Here is a 12,345-nt window from a genome sequence, read left to right as displayed (position 1 = left end):
GGACTATAGCACGTGGAAAACTTCAGTACATTGAAGGAAACAAGAGTGAAAAAACAAGCTAAGGAATGGGAGAAAGTATTTGCAAACCATGTATGTGACAAGAGGTTAACATCCAGAATAGATAAAGAACTACAACTGAGAAAGCAAAAACCCCCATAAACCCAATAACCTGATTTAAACGTTAGCAAAGAATTTGAACATTTCTCCAAAGAAGATAAACAAATGGCCAAAAGTCTATGAAACTATGCTTACCATCACTAATCAGGGAAACACAAATCTAACCACAATGAAATTGTACAACCTCACGCTTTTTAGGATGGTCACTATAAAAACAAAACAAGTATGGGCACAGATATGGAGACATTTGAACCCTTGTGCAGAGTTGGCAGGATTGTAAAATTGCGTAGCCACTACAGACAACTGTTTGGAGGTGCCTCAAAAAATTAAAAATAGTTACCATACGATCCAGCATTCCCACTTCTGGGTATATATTTTAAATACAGGATCTTTTTTTTTTAAGTTTTTAAACTTTTATACACAAAGAGCTAGTATTGTTTCTGCATTAGGTAGATGTGCTGAATGATCCATTTAAGGAAGTTCAATTAGTCCAACTTAATGAAGCCGATGTCCTTTGCATACTGGCGGAACACTGGTGGCACATATAGAGGCCGTATTTCTGGATCAGACCCAGCAAGAGCGAGAACCATGACCGGGATTTTCTCAGATGGCTCCAGTAGAGCTACTGGTGACCCATGTTGCTTTCTCAGCGGCAATGAGGCAAAAGGGAACACAGGACTTGACATATTTGCACACAGTGGCCCCCTTCACTGAAACATTATTTACAATAGCCAAGAGGTAGGAGTAAACTAAAGGTCCAAAGACAGATGAATGGATAAACTTACAATGGAATACTGAGCCTTGAAGGAAATTGTCATATGCAGATGAACATGGATGAACCTAGAGGACCTTATTTATGCTCAAAGAAGTCAGTCACAAAAAGACACTGTATGATCCCACTTCTATGAGGTACCCTGAGCAGTTCAGTTCTTAGCACCATGGTCGTTGCCAGGGGCTGGGGGAGAAGAAATGGGGGAATTGCTGCTCCGTGTTTATAGAGTTTCCATTTTGCAAGATGAAAATGTTCCAGAGATATCACATAGCCTATAGTTACCACGACTGTACACTTTAAAATGTTTGTAATTTTTACAGCTTTTCTCTGACCCCATGGACTGTAGCCTGTCAGGTGCCTCTGTCCATGGAATTCTCCAAGGCAGAATACTGGAATGGGTAGCCATTCCCTTCTCCAGGGGATCTTCCCAACCCAGGGATCAAATCCAGGTCTCCCGCATTGCAGACGGATTCTTTACCAGCTGAGCCATAAGGGGAAACCCATAGCTTTTCTCAGTTTCCCCAAATCTCCAAACTATACTTGCTGTACTTTTTAAAAAGTTCAACAAATAAGAATGACTTTGATGGTGGAGGTGGCAGGGTCATCAATGGTGGATAGGTCTGACTTATGTCCCCTTCTCTGACACAGCTGTGCAGGAGCGCTGGGTACTGTGGAGGCTGGCAGTTGACCACACACTGCCTGGACAACAGAGTGCCTCTTCCCCATCCATCCCACTCACCTCTTCTGCAACAGACCCTATGGCCACAGGCCAAACAAGGACAGAGGGACATAGTTTCTTTTCTTTTTAAATGTTTTTTCCCCATTTTTATTTATTACACCACTTACGGGATCTTATTCCCTCGCCCAAGGATAGAATCCATGCCCGCTGTGGTGGAAGCACCTAGTCTTAACCACTGGACCACCAGGGAAGCCCCTTTACTTTTTTTTTCTTCTTTGTCATTTATTTTGTGGGAGTTTGCAGGATCTTAGTTCCCTAACCAGGGATGGAATACCTGCCCAACTGCAGTGGAAGCCTGGAATCCTAACCATTAGGCCACCAGGATATTCCCTTCCTTCCTTTTTAAAGAAAATGCAAAACCTACAGTATCATAATAAACACTCATATCTCCATCCTCAGCTTTTTTTTTTTTCCTCTTTCACACAATAGAAACTAAACATTAAAGTCCCTTTGGTTCCTTAACTCCAGTCTCCCCCTCTCTATTTTTCTAATGTTTTTAATTTTTACTCGGTATCTTTCCCTTTGCGTTAGCAAACGGTACGCCTTGTTCTACATCTGAAAATCACACGTCCTTTTGTGCTGTTTCTATGCTGATTCCTTTGAATCTGGATCATTCCTTTCAGGCAACCAGACACCTCCATTCAGGTCATTCTAGCACTGTCCCCAGGAACATCCCTGGGGCATCTCCATGTGCGCCTACATCTGCCCTCCTGGGCCAGGCCACCGGGTCTAAACAGATGTTTACTCCGAGTTTCCAGCAGGATGCCCGTGCCGGGGGAGTGAAGGGCGAGACCAACCGAAGGTGGTTTTGCTTAGTGACCGGCCCCTCGGGGTCAGGGAGGCTCGCTCACCTCCCTTCGTCCCTGCAGCCCGGCCCCCATCCCTCGCGGCTCCCTGAATCTTCCTCCGGGGACTAGTCTCGTCCGTGCCTACACCGCCCTTCTAGCCCACTCCGTTCCCGGTGCACTCGGTCTGGGCTCCCGCGCGCTGCCCCCAGTATCTTGGTGATGGGGTGGAAATGACCTGGCCAAGGTCACACGGCGGCGCGCGGAGCCGGCTGAGACGCCAGCGCGGACGCCCTGCCCTGGCTCGCCGGCCACCGCCGCCGTCCCCGCTTCGGCTCCGTAGCAGGCGTCAGTCTCGGTTTCTCTCCGCCCGCCGCCGCCGCCTCTTTCGAATCCCCCCGCGGGCCTTTCCGCAGGCGCCGCGCCCCTGCGGGCGCCGCAGGCGGGGCGGAGCCGGGCTGGGTGGCGCTGCGGGTTCGCAGCCTACCGCGGGCAGAACAGGGGACCGCGGGCGCCCGGTCTCCGCCCTCACCGCGCCCCAGGAGCTGGGAGAGCCGGGTCCGGGCCCGCGGATCTGGAGGGCCGGGCGGCGGGGCCGGGGGCGGAGCTGGGGGCGAGGCACCGCCCCTCCCGCGCCTGCGCCGCCTCCCCTCCACTGAGAGCTTCCACCGCTCCCTCGGCTGTCAGGCGCGGTGGCCAAGTGGTAAGGCGTCGGTCTCGTAAACCGAAGATCGCGGGTTCGAACCCCGTCCGTGCCTGCCCTTTGAGGGTTTGGGTTTGGTCGTGGGAGCTTTAGCGTCCCACGTGTGCTGCCCACTTCCTCCATGACGTGGCGTTTTTTTGTTTTTACTTTTCATGTCTGTTCTGGCTTCCTCGAGTCCCACCCTTCCCCCTGCATCCCTAGGCTCCGCGGTCACCAGCACAGGCCCGGCCAGTTCGCGCGGCTCGCGAGCCCCGACTGGGGCGCGCTTCGCCCGCCGCTCTGCGCCTTCTCTCCCCGGAGCCCCATCACCCCGCCGCAGTGCGCAGGGCGAGGCTGGCCTGAGATTCCTGCGTTACCCGTGGGGACACTAAAGCCCGCACTAGGCGCTGGTGTCGCCCGCGATAGATGGGGTGCGGGCATAGGTCCGGTCTCGCTGGTTTTGCGCCGCCTGAAGGGTGGGAGAACTTTCCAGAACGGGGGTTTGCGTTTATGGATTGGTGTTTTCTGGTTTGGGCTTGAAAGCTGAATTCTCCACACAGCGCTTGCTGTCTCTCTTCTTGTCCACGAAACCACCCGGATTGTTCAGCTGGAGGGCGCCTTTTCCCTTTCCCAGCCCTTGGGAAACTGATCCTTGAAGTCTGGCGCCTGCCTGTGTGATCCCTTGAATCTGGCCCGTAGCCAGTGATGACACTCCCCAAGTCATTTCTAGGATCAACAACCCAATTAATATGACATTAGTGCGTCTCATGGGAGAAGGCAATGGCACCCCACTCCAGTACTCATGGACGGAGGAGCCTGGTGGGCTGCAGTCCATGGGGTCGCTAGGAGTCAGACCCGACTGAGTGACTTCACTTTCACTTTTCACTTTCATGTACTGGAGAAGGAAATGGCAACCCACTCCAGTGTCCTTGCCTGGAGAATCCCAGGGACGGGAGAGCCTGGTGGGTTGCCGTCTATGGGGTCGCACAGAGTCGGACCTGACTGAAGTGACTTAGCAGCAGCAGTGCGTCTCATTCCTGATACGCTCCCTCTTCAGTTGTGACCCTCAGAACTGGAAATATTGGGTTAGCCCAAAAGCTCGCCCTAGTTTTTTCTATAACATCTTATGGAAAAACTCGAACCTTTTGGGCTAACCCAATTCTACTCCAGGTGTAGTCTTATTAAGGGAACTTCACCTCCCTCATTCTGTATCTCATACTTCTGTTGATGTGACTGCAGAACACAACTTTCTGCTGGTCCCACTGCACAGTTGACTACGTGGAGCGTCAGGTGGATTGGAAGTCAGCAGAGTCTATCTAGGGCAGTGTCTAGGGCTCAGGCAGCATGGAAATAAATACACTGATCTTTCCCTCTAAGATTCCAATAAACAGAAGAGTTGTGCTTGGTGCTTTAAAAAAAAAAAACAAGTTTTCTTTTTTTTTAGCTTATTTCTTTATCGGCTGCCCTATGTCTTTGTTGTTGTGTGCAGGCTTTCTCTGGTTGTGGCGAGCCTGGGCTTCTGTCCGCTTGCAGTGCACAGGCTTCTCATTGCAATGGCTTTGCTTGTGAAGCATGCGCTCCAGGCGTGCAGGCTCAGTAGCTGCAGCACCCGGGTTCAGTAGTTGTGGCTCACAGCCCTAGTTGCCCCGTGGCAGGTGGGATCTTCCTGGAACAGGGATGTCTCCTGCACTGCAAGGTGGATTCTTAACCAGTGGACCACAGGGAAGCCCCTGCACTTGGTTTTTGAATGGAATGCTGTGTGTCATCATGGAATTGTGACTAAGTGCAGATCGATTTTCCAGACATTCAGACTCCAGTCATTATGAGATACAAAGGGGAAAGGTCCTGGATTCCTGGTTGCGGCCTTGAATACTGTCCCTCAGCTTGGATTCCTGATGAGAAGGAACTTGGAGGCTGGACACTGGGTTTCCTGCTGTTGCTGAAACAGAGAATTCCACCCCAACAGAGCGGGATGGAGGGGTGGATGAGTCGAGCCAAAGTCAATAAAAGAGGGTCAAAGTACAGAAGAGGTCGGCATACAGATGTGGGGGAAACATGGGGGAGCCCAGAGGTAACAAGCCAGAGGCAGGGGTCAAATACGTATCCCAAGTCAGTGTTGGTGAGAGGAGGTGGAGGAGGAGACACATGTCCAATACAAGCACCAGGGTGAGCCAAGAGGCCTGGCAGTTACCTTGTAGGCCCACAGGTCCCTACACTCACCTCCATGCTTGAAGGGAGGGCAGAAGCAGAATGGGACACTTGTATTGAGTTTATTGCCATGTGTGAAAGTGTTACTCGCTTAGTCCTGTCCGACTCTTTGGGGACCCCATGGACTGTAGCCCACCAAGCTCCTCTGTCCATGGGATTCTCCAGGCAAGAATAGTGGAGTGGGTTGCCATGCCCTTCTCCAGGTGATCTTCCTGACCCAGGGATCAAATGTTGGAGGCAGATTCTTTACCATCTGAGCCACCAGGGAAGCCTGGTGTCTATTGCTTGACCCCTGTTAAATCACTTATATACCCTGGACTTCAACTTTCTTGGTTGCAAAATTTGAGAGTTGAAAGAGGTGTTTTCTAAGCGGCTTGAAATTCTAAGTTTCTCAGAGCCTGGCCCTTGGAGAAGCAAGGTAGGGGGAGGGGGAGGACAGGGAGAGGCCTTCAGGGGCCCCACCCCACCCTCTCTCTCTCATGGCTGCCAAAGTAGTGAATTTCACAGTAGGGCTTGGACATGATGCCCTCGTGATGAGACTATACAGCCCTGGCTCCTCCATCCGGAGTAACAGCCAGTCCTCCCTGATGGGCAGGACCAGAGCTGCAAACCCCCCCCCCCCCCGCCAACCCCTCCCCCATTAGTTTCCCCTTGCTCAGACCTCCCCACAGTGGCTCCCCCGCAAGATCTAGGAAAAACACAGGGCCTCTGAGACTACACTTGAAGAGCCACGTAGGCAGGCACAGCCATTTGTGGGCGGCTGAAACCTCCAAGATATTTTTAAAAATATCAGCTACTTTAGGTCAGGCCGATTCTTTCCTGCAAGCGAATATTATTTAACTTAAAAGCAGAATTTGGCAAGTAGATATATTTTGCCTCGTGCTGTCAGTTTTCGTCCAATATTCCAGCCTGGAGATATCTATTTTTAAATCTTTATTGTACAATAAATCACAGTTTTAGAAACCACACAAATCAAGTGAATGCCTTAATGAGTTATAAGAAGAACACCACCCAGGTCAGAGAACTTTATCAGACACTCAGAAAACTCCTTCGTGTGCCCTCCCCCCAGTCACAACCCCCCGACGACCAGAAGCAACCATACTCCCTACTTTTATAGTAATCACTTTCTTGCCTTTTAACTTATCACTTCATTGTGCGTCTTTATATCCTTACAACCTGGAGTTGAACTTTGTGCATTTAAAAAAATTTTTTTAAGCTTTTAAGCTTTTTTTTTTCCCCTCCAATCACTAGAATTCGTTTCCTTCCCTTTGATTTCCTTGCAGTGTGTCTGTTGAGGAATCCGGCCCATTTGACCTGGAGAGTTTCCCATAGTCTAGACTTTGCTGACTGCAGACTGTTAGTGCAGTTCAAGTTCTTCTGTCCTTGGTATTGCCTGCAAATTAGTGGCTAGATCTAGTCACTGGTTCAAATTCCATCCCTTTGGCAAGATTCAGGTATCACAGCCTCTGAGAAATCTCTGATTCCCCCAGAGAATGACTCACAGCTTATTGTATGGGAGACCTCTGTGTGTTTCACACCATAGCCAGGAGGCCCCTCAGGACTGGAACTGTGTCTCACTGGTGTCTGTGTTTCCAGCACCTGGGATAGAGAAAAGAGCCTTCTTACAAGAGAGGACCCTGCTTGAAGGGTTGGGGAGGTCTTCCTGTGTAGGAAGTGACGATGTGGCTGGGCTTTGGAGGTTGAACAGGAATTTGCCAGAGCACCACAAACAATCCTAGCTACTTCTACCCTCATTCAATCATCAGTTCAGTTCAGTCGCTCAGTCGTGTCCGACTCTTTGCGACCCCATGAATCGCATCATGCCAGGCCTCCCTGTCCATCACCAACTCCTGGAGTTCACTCAGACTTGCGTCCATCCAGTCAGTGATGCCATCAAGCCATCTCATCCTCTGTCTCCCCTTCTCCTCCTGCCCCCAATCCCGCCCAGCATCAGAGTCTTTTCCAATAAGTCAACTCTTTGCATGAGGTGGCCAAAGTACTGGAGTTTCAGCTTCAGCATCAGCAATCATCACTGACACTCAAATATCATAATCTAGGTTGCATCTAAACAGGGAGAGGTGCTTTTCTCCCCCTTAGCCCCCCATCCCACCACTGACCTTGCGCATAAAATGGAATTTCAAATTAAGAAGCCAATATTCCTGTTGATAATTTTATAAGCAAATACTAAAGGCACAATCCCATCCTTTGGGACAGAAGTTGCCATCTTGGAATCATGGACTGACAGGAATGAAAGCAATCTCCCAAACCTCTCAGCCACAGAGACAGGCAAAAAGAAGGGAAATGATTTGTTCAGGGTCATCCAGAAAGCACTACCTTCATCACATAGGTTAAGCTTTTCTGCAGGATGGGCCAAATCTGCTGGGAAAAATCATCTTTGATGATAACCTGACATGTACCCAGGAGATGGCTCATCTCTTTGCCAGCCTGTGGGCCAAGCCGGTCCTTTTCTCTCTTGTAATATTCACCCTTGATCAGCAGAAAAAGCACATAGTGAACAAAATCATTAGGCTTGACTCCAATATCAGGCTGCAGAGGCAGGGAAGGGACACAGAAATTCCCTGTCAACAGTTGGATTCCCCAGAATACAAGCTCCTAGATCTTTTTTTTTTTCAGTGTTGTTTTATAAATATTATTTTTGTGTTTATTTTTGGCTGCACTGGAGCTTCATTGCTGTGTGCAAGCTGTCTAGTTGCAGAAAGCAGGAGCTACTCTAGTTGCAGAGAGTGGGCTTCTCATTTTGCCGGCTTCTCTCGTTGCAGAGCACAGGTTCTAGGCATGCGCTCAGTAGTTGCGACTGGCAGGCTCTGAAATGCGGGCTCAGGAGTTGTGGTGCACGGGCTTAGTTGCTCCATGGCATGGAATCTTCCCAGAGCAGGGATAGAACTCATATCCTCTGCACTGGCAGGTGGATTCTTATCCACTCGATCACCAGGGCAGTCCAAGCTCTGTCTGACTGGTGGCGGGAAATTGAAAAGAACACAGCACAACCCTGCCTATGCACAACCGTGACATTGGATAGGCTGGATGGCCCAGAGGAGGACGTTTGAGGGAAAAAAACTCCTACAGAGTGACCTTGGGTAAATCATTTCATCTCCCCAAGCCCAGTTTCTGCATCCATAAATCAGAGTTCTTATTCCTGCCCTGGCACGTCACAGGGCTTTATGCCCTCCTAGAGAGATGGCACATATTCATTATTAGCAGAGAATCAGGACTGGAATATGGGGTTAATATTAAATACCTTGCATGGTTTGGGCCTTGGAGGCCACAGTGAATGTGGCCCTCTTGCCCTGGGAGGAATGCAGTCACCCTCCGAGAGGAAATGGGTGAAATCAGAAGGTGTTAGAGTGTGGCTGTGTCTCTGTGTGTGTCCAGAGCGGGCCTTGGATGGGGGAGGGTTTGGGGCAGCCAGACCCATCCAGCAATGGCAAAACAGTTCTCAGGGTAATATGTGCAGGACTGAAAGGCGTTCAGCACATCTTTGCTGAGAGTGGCTTATGTGGACAGGGGTACAGTGGTGGTATATGAAAGAGGGGAAGCGTCCTACCCCTGCGGAGCTCGCATCCGGGGAGTCGGAGGCAAAATCAGCAAGGGGGACGGAACGTATGCAAATGAGGAAACAAGACGGCACGTTCGAGGGGAGGAGGGGTATGGAAGGAGAGAAAGGCCGAGTTGGGGATAAGTGATGGAAAGGGGGCTGCGGTTTCAAACAGAGCAGCAGGGAGAGGCCTAGGGAAGAATCTAGAGGGAGGGAAGCCCGAGAATAAGGTCAGTGGCCGCCGATCTATGGGATTTTTACCCTTAGGCAGGTTGATCCCTCCCAGCCACGGGGATGGGTGTGTAGGGCAAGGTGGCAGAGAAAACCCTCTATGTCACACCCGCACTCCCACCCTCATCTCGGGGGCTCTGAGGTTAGCTTGTTTAGGAGCCGGACTCCGTAGGTGTGTGGATGGTGGGGGTGGGGGAAATGGGAGGAGCCGCAGGGCAGACGTGGAGGGAGGGTCAGAGCAGAGGTGTGTGAACTGGCCGCTTCTGAGGTACTTTCCTGGGAGATGCTGGTGGGGAGTGCGGTAGACCGGGGTGGAGGGGGGCTGCTCTCCGTCTGCACTTACTGGCCGACTGACCCTGGCAAGTAATTTCACCTGTAAAATGTGGGCAATAATAATACCTCTGACCTAGAGTCATTGGGAGAGTGTACGGAGAAGCTCTTAGCACAGGGTCTTGGCACTGAAAATTTTCTTACCAACTGAGAGCTGCAATCATTATCATCATGGCCTGTTCTCTAAGGCAGGCTTTTTCAAACTGTAGGAGGTAACCCATGAGTGGATCATGAAGTAAATTGAATAGCTTGCAAGCAGCTGGTTTTTTTGTTTGTTTGTTTGTTTTTTGTTTTTTTAACATGGAACAGAATGGATTAACATCACGTAATTTGAGTGCGATTAACATCAAGTAATTTGAGTGCATAAGAATGGTTTTATAAAACATTTTATAAACATATATATATTTCCTCCCATGAGGCATGGCTGAATGTTTGAAAGCCACGCTTCCAAGGCAATGCTTCTCTAAAGATGGTTGGAAGGAGCGGTTTTTCTAATTAGTAATTTGCAATGCAGGAGACCCAGGTTCGATCCTTGGGTCGGGAAGATCCCCTGGAGAAGGAGATGGCAACCCACTCCAGTATTTTTGCCTGGAGAATTCCACGGACAGAGGAGCCTGGTGGGCTACAGTCTATGGGATCAAAAACAACTGGAGCCGATGGAGCCACTAACACACTGTCATCACTTTTGCCAGAGATAATACCACTTGTCGTATTCTCACATGCTCGCTCAGTCTTATTTGCTAAATACTGGTCTTTGAGTTAGCTTATTTGAACCTCATCATGATAACAATATTCATGAAATAAAAAAATACCTATTACATTGTTTTTTTAACCTAAAACCATCTCACATATGTACACCAGCCTTTAGGGACACAGTGGTAAAAGGAGCATCTTTCTGAAAAGATTTTCTGAAAGCTGGGAGCCACCGAAACTGTGAGACACAGATGAGTCCAGCGCTCTCAGGGTCCCATTCTGTCCTTGGAGGCAGGCCCGGCCCTACTGCCCAGTTTCTGAATTCTTGTGGTTGATCTTCCCACAGCGGGCACCTAAGGAAGCAAAGAGCAGGCCCTGTCTGCTTGTGGACTGATTCAGGACCTTTCCTGGGACGTAACCCCTTAGTGGAGGAGGCCAGGGCCCTGCTGTATCTTATCTTTTCTCTTGTGAGCCATGTCCTGACGCTGCACAAGTTTGCAGAATTTCCTTTCTTGTCCAGCTTTGATTCCATTGATGGGATTAGGCGCCCCCCACAGTCATGTCCTTTGATGTGGTCAGGGGGTAGCAGGGAGATTTCAAGCTCTGGGAGCAAATCTTAATCTTCTGCGGGTTTCTCTGGGATCAGCGCTGGGGTAAACCCATTACATCCCTGCCCTTTCATCCCCCCAGGACACCGGCTCCTCCAGACTCCTCGAGTCTCAGCGATCCAAAGGGTCTGTCAGATTTAGAAAGAGCAATAAAAGAGAAAGAGAAAGCAGAGCACGAAGCTCAGACCCCCGCCAGCACCCGCAGCATCACCAGCAATGTCAGGGCATCTTCCTCTTTCTTCCCTTCTTATCCTGGGCTCTCACAAAATGGGGATTACAGAGGCTTGGGGCCGGCGGCTGGCTGGGCCCCAGCACTGGGCACCTCTGCCGGGCCTGACCGCCATCTGCCCTCCATCCTCTCAGATCTGCTTTCCTGGATGCACCTGCTTCTGCACATCTGTCTGTACTTTGCTGGGGTCTCCATGTCAGGTTGGGGGCGAGTTGGCTAATTGAGCGGATAAACCACTCAGCCCCCACCACAGTGAGGTTTTAAGGCATGATTTGGATTAGTGAGGCCAGGAAAGAGAAGACAGGACCATAGCCAGTATCTATCCCAGGCCACAAGCAGGCATGTCTCATTATTTAAATTAAACCTGACTCCAAGGCTCTCTCTGAAGAGAGGCGGGGAAATTCAACCTCAGTCATTACTTAGGTTTAGCCATCACTCCCTCTGCCATGGGCTTCCCAGGTGGCTCAGTGGGAAGATTCTGCTTGCCAATGCAGGAGACTCGAGTTTGATCCTCTGGAGGAGGAAATAACAGCCCACCCCAGTGTTCTTGCCTGGGGAAATCCCACGGACAGAGGAACCTGGCAGGCTACACAGTCCATGGGGTGGCAAAGAGTTGCACAGGACTGAGTGACTGAGCTTTCTCATCCTCTGCCGTGGTCCCTGGAGTCCCGGCCGTCTTAAGGATAGGGATCTTGGTGAAGGCCTAGGGATGCTCCAGACTAGTCTCAGATGAAGCAGGCGGTTGCTCCCCCACGTCCTGGTGCCCCCAGAGATGAGAGTGAGGCAGCAGGTTCTCACCAGTGGGGATTCCACTGAATTCCAACCCCTCTCCAGCCTTGGGAAAGTTCTCCCTCGGCCTCGAGGCTTTTCGGTTAGTCCTTCCTCCCTCCCTCCCTCTCCGCTAAAGACCTCGAGTTTTCCTTTAGGACAGCACCGCAAGGAAGAGAGGCGGTGGTCAAGCCACTGGAAGGGGGCGTGGAAAATTAACATTTCAAAAATAGTGCTGCAGGGTACAGTGCTCGGCGTCTTACATTTAGTATCTCCTTGATTTGCCCAGGCTTCCCTGGTGGCTCAGACCGTAATGCGGGAGACCAGGCTTCGGTCCCTGAGTCGGGAAGATCCCCTGGAGAAGGAAATGGCAATCCACTCCAGCACTCTTGCCTGGAAAATCCCATGGATGGAGCCTGGTAGGCTACAGTCCATGGGGTCGCAAAGAGTCGGACACGACTGAGCGACTTCACTTTCACTTTGATTTGCCCAGGAGAAGGGCCTGGCCCGGCCCGCAGGCTCCCGGTGGGGAGGTTAAGGCAGGCAGGGGACGCGGCCCGGGAGCGGAGCGGCCGGCAGGGGGCTCTCGGCGCCGGCCTTCGAGGGAGGAAGCGCTGGCAGCGGCCT

General features: G+C 50.8%; 1 non-coding gene and 1 pseudogene across 1 annotated transcript; one reads left to right on the top strand and one right to left on the bottom strand.

Annotated features, from left to right (window-relative positions):
* Window positions 1-602: 602 nt before the first annotated feature.
* Window positions 603-754, bottom strand: LOC138084563 (small ribosomal subunit protein uS14-like; annotated as a pseudogene).
* A 2,345-nt stretch (window positions 755-3,099) lies between these two features.
* Window positions 3,100-3,171, top strand: TRNAT-CGU (transfer RNA threonine (anticodon CGU)). The gene has a single exon. It is a non-coding gene; the product is annotated as a tRNA-Thr (tRNA).
* Window positions 3,172-12,345: the final 9,174 nt, after the last annotated feature.

The sequence above is a fragment of the Capricornis sumatraensis genome, chromosome 8 (genome assembly GCF_032405125.1).
Source record: "Capricornis sumatraensis isolate serow.1 chromosome 8, serow.2, whole genome shotgun sequence".
Classification (NCBI taxonomy): Eukaryota; Metazoa; Chordata; class Mammalia; order Artiodactyla; family Bovidae; genus Capricornis; species Capricornis sumatraensis.
This window is presented reverse-complemented; position numbering and strand designations above follow the sequence as displayed.